Consider the following 7,657-nt stretch of genomic DNA (forward strand, 5'->3'; position numbering starts at 1 on the left):
TTTCGGCATTGCAATTAGTGTCCTCACTTCAAAATAACATCCTCATTTTTCACATAATGATTACAGTTTGAGTATAAGGATTACTTTTCAACACTCGCTCTCAGAACAACTTCACAACTCATTTACACATATTGTCATAGGCTTGCCCTTATTTTCACTCCTTGAAGTTCGCCATAACAACTCTTAGGATCACAATTGGACTTTCTTAGCTTGTAACATAGGCTTAGGGTCAGGTAGGGTATATTTAGGTATATTTTAGTGACTTGTTTCCCTCCTTGACATATCGGCTAAGCGTCCTACATTTTTATCATTTTATTTCGCCCTATTTCTCAATTTTCTTTCACCTTGCTATTCTCCCTTTCTTTACCTTATGTGTAAGTGACTCTTCTCTTTTCTTGTGTTTATTTTGTTTTTACTCTTGAGTTACTGTTGTTTTGTTCTTTCTTCCTCTTTATTCTTTCAACCCCACTTTCTATAGTATTCCTCGTAACATCCACCCTCAACTCATGGTTTTGCCATGAGTCAAGGTTCACAATACCCAAGATTGGGTCAGGGCCATGACAAGGTTGTTTTCTGCATTAACCATTTTCAACTTATGCTTTTGGCATAAGCTGAGGTGCACATGTCCAAGGAGGGACCAGGTCCAACACATTGTTCCCAGAAAAGATCAGATGGAGTGAAGAAGAAAGATTTATTTTAAGCTCAAACTATTTGGATCAATAAGGGATTACTTCATTTGGTTTTTCTGTTATATTAGGCTAAAAATGACTATTTCGAACAAGCGCCTATGATCCTTTCCTAATTGTCTATTACGACTTACTTTTAGCAGGACTAACCACGCAAGTTCTAGCTCAGTACCAATGGTGGAATATTCAAATTTTCCTCACTCTCACTTGGCATCTCATTACTCTACCAGATTATCAGACACCTAGTTTGAATCTTAGATTTAGGGTCATGTCATAGTGTGTCTCTATGTCATGCTTAGAGCCACACATTTATCAGTTATTATGCCTAGTCATGCATCATTTTCATTACATCAGGATATCATTTCTGTTTAGCCATCATGCTTCAGAGTTATACTATGTACACAAGATATAGACATGACGGTTCAATAATAAAAATAATCAGTCTCTTGGAGAAAAGGAACACAGGCAAGAAAACCCCAAAAAAAGATCGTGAGTTGGGCTACTCAGACTTCACCCTAGCACTCACTTTCCATTTACCCCACACCTCAAAAAAAAAAGATATGTAGTTGTCCCCAATACATAAAAGAATATAAAATAATTAAGTGGTAGGTGAAGCAAACCTGAGGTGCAAAGCGTCGGCGATCAACAAGCAGGTGGGTCTGGTGTCCCATTTACGGGTTTTGACGCGACGAGTCCTCGTCGATAGTCCATCGCAGGCTCGACGGTCCGTCATGGGGTCGCAGGCTCGACGTTTCGTCGTGGGGGTCCTTCATGCGTGCCCTAACTTAAAAATTTTTGAAAAACATACCTAGGCACGATGGATGCTTGCGACGGTCCGTCGCATGATGATAGTCCGTCAATGGGTCTGTCAAAGGGTGCTGCAGACCAATTTTCTGCAGATTTTCTGGTGATGTGATACTTGCAAATTTAACACCCATTAAGTTATTATTTTTGTATTTTTTGGACATTTTTTTTTGGATACAGACCCTAAAATATGCTCTAGCCAAAACTTCTAACAAAAAGAAAACAAATATTTAGACGGGACGTTTAAGGAAATAAAAGCAAAGAAACATGCAACTATAACTAGAAAATCACGAAAAACCTATAGTTGGCTAGAGGATACATATTGGGTTGCCTCCCATCCAGCGCTTGATTTAACGTTGCAGCACAATGTAGGACACTTGATTACTCAGACTTTATCAAGATGGTATGCCTCGATCACTTCATTCGTCGTTTTAGCGTGCCCCAGATTGATTTTGATTCACTGTCCGTTCACATTAAACCGCACACCCTCCTTGTCCTCCAACTCAACCGCTCCGTGAGGGATTAGTTGGGTGATCAAGTAAGGACCAGTCCATTTGGACTTGGGTTTGCCCGAAACAAATGCAACCTAAAATTGAATAAAAGCACCAAATCCCAAACCATAAAATCACGTTTCTCAATCTTTTGGTCATGGTACTTCTTCATCTTTTCTTTGTAGAGGGCTAAACTTTCATAAGTTGTTAGGCGAAAATCATCAAGCTCATTCAACCCATTTAACCTCTGTTCAGCAGCTTCATTCCAATCCATTTTCAACTTTTTCATTACCCACAAGGCTTTATGCTCTAATTCAACCGGTAAGTGACAAGTCTTCCCATATACAAGTTGGTATGGGTACATACCTATGGGAGTCTTGTATGCTGTTCGGTAGGCCCAAAGAGCATCATCAAGCCTCCTTGATCAATCCTATCTACTAGCATTCACCATTTTTGACAAAATCTGTTTCATCTCCCTATTTGACACCTCAACTTGCCCATTAGTTTGAGGATGGTAAGGAGTGGCCACATTATAGCGAATCCCATATCTCTCCAATAATCCCTTAAACAATTTGTTGCAAAAGTGGGATCCCCATCACTAATAATAACCCTTGGGGTGCCAAATCGGGAAAATATATTATTTTACAAGAACGCGGTGACACTCTTCCCTTCATTATTTGCGAGTGCGATAACTTCCACCCATATAGACACATAATTGACCGCTACTAGAATCTACTTCATCCCATGAGAGCTCACAAAAGGCCATAAAGTCAATACCCCATGTATCAAATAGCTCAATACAAGAATGAGATTTAAAGGGAGCTCTTGCTTTCTCGATATGTCAACATCTCTTGGCATCTATCACATGCCTTAGCGAACTCATGAGCATCTTGGTGGATAGTTGGCCAATAGTATCCACATTGCAAGATCTTGTGAGTGGTCCGGATACTACTAGCATGTCCACCTACGGGTGAAGAATGGCATGCCTCCAAAACACTCAACATCTCAACTTTTTGCACACAACGCCGAATAAGCCCATCGGCACAACTCCTATACAAGTATGGCTCATCCCAAAAGAACTTTTTCACATCATACATGAACTTTTTATTTTGATGAAAGGACAAGTCCTGTGGGACGATATCGCTAGCCAGATAATTCACAAAATCTGCGAACCATGGATCAAGTCTTAAGAGGCGGCCAATACATGATCATCGGGGAAAGTATCATCAATTTCAATCTTATCCCCCAACTCTCTCATTGCTTCATCTTATAAACGGGACAAGTTATCACCAACTTGATTTTCGGTCCCTTTTCTATCAATCACCTCAAAGTCAAATTCTTGCAATAGTAATACCCAATGAATCAACCTTGGTTTCGCATCCTTATTTTTCATCAAATATCTCAAAGTAGAATGATCAGTATGCACTATAACCCTAGTGCCAAGAAAATAGGAGCGAAATTTTTCAAAAGCAAAGACTACTGCAAGGAGCTCTTGCTCATTCTCGGTGTAGTTCTTTTGGGCTTCATTTAGGGGTTTACTAGCATAGTAAATGGGGTGAAGGATTTTTTACCTTCTTTGCCCCAATACCACACCAAGAGCAACCCCACTAACATCACACATTACCTCAAATGGCTTGCTCCAATCCGGCAAAATAATGATAGGTGCAGACACCAACTTTTCTTTCAACTCACCAAATACCTTAAGATAGGATTCATCAAAATAAAATTTACACTCTTTCTCAAGAAACTTGCACAAAGAATGCACAATTTTTGAAAAATCCTTGATGAACCTCCGGTAAAAACCTGCATGCCCAAGAAAGCTTCTCACACCTTTTACAGAGATAGGTAGGGAAAGTCTCTCTATTACCTCGACTTTAGCTCGATCAACCTCTATACCTTTCTCTGAAATGCGATGACCCAATACAATTCCCTCTTTCACCATAAAGTGACATTTTTCCCAATTTAGTACTAGATTGCAGTCTTCACACCTCTAAAGAACCTCAGACAAATGACTCAAACACCGCTCAAATGAGTCACCAACCACATAAAAATCATCCATAAACACCTCAATAGTATTTTCCACTATATCGGAGAATATCAACATCATACATCTCTGACATGTGGCGGGTGCATTACACAACCCAAACGGCATTCTCTTGAATGCAAAGGTCCCATATGGACAAGTAAAGGTGGTTTTTTCTTGATATTCCAGTGCAATAGAAATTTGATTATACCCCGAATAACCGTCAAGAAAACAGTACCACCCCTTTTCGGCAAGTCTATCCAACATCTGATTCATGAAGGGCATAGGAAAATGGTTTTTTTGGTCCATGCATTCAATTTCCGGTAATCCATACACACTCTCCAACCAGTCACTGGTCTCATTGGAACAATCTCATTTTTCTCATTGAAGACCACAGTCATTCCCCCTTTCTTAGGTACACACTGAACAGGGCATACCCAACTACTATCAGCGATTGGATATATCACTCTGGCATCTAACCACTTAATAATTTCCTTCTTCACTACCTCTTGCATAGGTGGATTTAGACGTCTCTGATGCTCAATAATTTGCTTATGATCGGGCATGAGTTGGATCTATGAGAACAAATACTGGGAGGGATCCCAATAATATCCGCAATAGCCCACCCAATAGCTCTTTTGAACCTTTTTAACACTTTCATCAAACTCTCAACTTGATGCACATTCAAATCTGATGCAATAATAACCGGTAAAATGTCATCTTTTCCCAGGAAAACATACCTCAGATGAGGTGGTAGAGGCTTAAGTTCTAATTTTGAAGCCTTCTCAATAGACGGTTTTGCGGGTGGAGATTCGCGATGTTGCATATCTAACTCAAATTTTTTTGGTTTAAAAGGAACATTACCTTGATCAAGTGCCGCGACCAATGACACATACTCTTCAATGCCATCACTATCAAAATTCATGATCACTGCCGCCTATGCTTCTACACCCAAACGCTCTGCAATTTGTACCTCATATGACTCTTCAACTTTGTAGGATATAGCAGATATCGATTGGAGCTCACCACTCCCTCATGGACCTACAAATGTTGAAGGTCACTTCTTCATTGTTCAACCGGAATTTCATATGCCCCCTTTCTATATCAACCAAGGCTCTAACCGTAGCAAGGAATGTCCTCCCAAGAATAACAGGCACCTCAAAATCGACATGACAATCAAGAATCACAAAATTGGTCGAAAATATGAACGACTCCACTTTTACTAGCACATCGTGGAGTATACCAATGGGCCTTTTTACCATTCGATCGGCCATCAGTAGCCGCATCGCAGTGGGCTTTGGGTCACCCGAACCCAACTTCTTGTAAATCGAGAGGGGCATGAGATTTATATTTGCCCCAAGATCACATAATGCTTTAACAAAATGTAATAACCCGAATGTACAAGGAATAGTGAAAGCACTAAGATCTTCTTTCATTTGCACTAGAGATCTTGTAGAAATAGCACTACAGTGCTGCATTTTATCATCATCCTCAAAAGTGACTGATCTTTTCTTTGTAACCAAATCTTTCATGAAATTGGCATAATCGGCCATTTGTTCAAGAGCTTCTACCAAAGGGACATTGATAGAAAGTTGTTTCAACATCGTTATAAAACGCCGGTATTTACCATTTTCGGTCTTTTTACTAACCTTTGTGGGAAAGGATGTGGTGGTCTAGGGATGGGGGTCACCTTTTGGGGCACCTCAACATCTTTTACCGTTTTATCTTCTAACTCACCACTAACCTCCACCACCGTATCATCATCTCTTATCACATTTTTTTCACTAGACGGCATAGGTGTATTAATGTTTTCTTACCACCCCGAGTAGTGATTGCCATACAACGCCCATCATTTTTCGGATTTTAGACAGTATTGCTAGGAAGAGTGCCCGGTTGCCGTGTGTTCACAGTTGTAGACAGTTTGGTCATTTTCAACTCAAGATGCTTAATCGAGATTGCATGTGTATCAACTTTCTGCCCTATACCCGCTAAGTCATTCCTTAACACTTTAGTGTGCTCATCACTAGCATTGAACCTCCTCACCATTTTATGCATCATATCCTCGACTCATGTCATACTTCCTCCACCATCACTAGGAGCAACTTCACGATTTTGAGGTGGAACATAAGGCTCACTCCTATCATTTCTGTTACCATAGTTACCTCGGTTGAAGTTGTTGTCGCGGTTGTAATTCCCACTCTCGAACATAATGACCCTCGCGGTTATAATTACCATAGTTTCGACCTTCGTTTCTTTGACCTTGGCACCAATATCCTGATTAGAGCCTTGGGCGTTCGGTCGGAAACCCCCCGTCTGATCATTCACCACATATGAGTCTTCCTAATAGTAATATTCATCATTTGGCGGTGGTGTTTCAGAAAAGTAGTTCACCGCATTTACCTTTTCCGCACCCAAGCAATATGTTTCAACACCAACCCAAGCTCAATTCTCATTTGAGCCATCTTCTCACGAAGATCATCTGCAGCTAAGTTGTGGTGCGGATCGGACTGGGAAGGTGTTTCTCCCAGTATCTGACTTCCTAGTACTCCAAGCTTTATTATTTCGGGAGATTTTCTCTAACTTTTCAGCAATCTCAGCATAAGGACACTCTCTATAAGAACCACCCACTATCGTATCCAACACCATTTTGTTACTATCTTCTTGTCCCCGATATAAATACTTTTTCAGAGACTCATCATCTATGCTGTGATTTGGGACACTTCGCAAGAATGAAGTGAACCTATCCCAAGAATTGCTAACTGACTTTCCCGGTAGTGCCACAAAGTTGTTCACTCTTTTTTTGTGGTTTAGTTTCTTAGACACCGGGTAGTAACGTGCTAAGAAAGCATCCCTCAGTTGATTCCAAGTGAATATTGAGTTATAGAGAGCTCAGTAAACTAGATAGTAGCCTCTCCCATCAGTGAGAGAGGAAACACTCTTAGCCCAATTACATCCATATTCAAATCGGGCCTCCCTACATAACTTTTGCACACTGCCCTAATATTAGCGATGTGGGCATGTAGATCCTTTGAAGGTAGCCCTGAAAATAAACATCTGGCAGTGAGCATTTGCATCAGACTACTAGTTACCACAAAAGTGTGGTCGTGTGGTAGAGGGGGCAAGACGAGTGGCCCATCAGAGTCTGTGATATTTTCATAGCCCCTATAGTACTCTTGAGGGCGTGGAGCGGGAGGTTGTCTCCGTATTTCATCTTCGCCACGAATATCAGGTAAAACAGGGTCATGAGCGTCGACCAATAGTGGAATTTGCTGGTCGACCACATCACCTTGGATGCCAAAATTCTAATTCATTCTTCTTAAAGTATGCTCTAGCTCGAGGTCAGGTTCAAATACGGGTATTTCTCTACTCTGTGTGTTTGGTATATAAGGAAGTTAGACCTGCAAGATATAAAAACAAAAAGAAAAAGTAAAATAAAAAAATGTTGACTATACTTCGGTAATAAGCTTAAAGTTAATCTAAAAGCCACTTTCCCCGGCAATGGCGTCAAAATTTGATACGCTCAAATTTACTTCTCGAAAAGAAGTAAAACGGTCGCATCAAGTAAAGAGCCCAACTAGTGAGGTTGGGATTGTTTCCACGAGGAAAAATGGTTCAGACTTAACTTTATTCTATCATTACTTCTATTTAGTCAA

This window comes from Solanum lycopersicum, chromosome 11, assembly GCF_036512215.1.
Source record: "Solanum lycopersicum chromosome 11, SLM_r2.1".
In the NCBI taxonomy this organism is placed as follows: Eukaryota; Viridiplantae; Streptophyta; class Magnoliopsida; order Solanales; family Solanaceae; genus Solanum; species Solanum lycopersicum.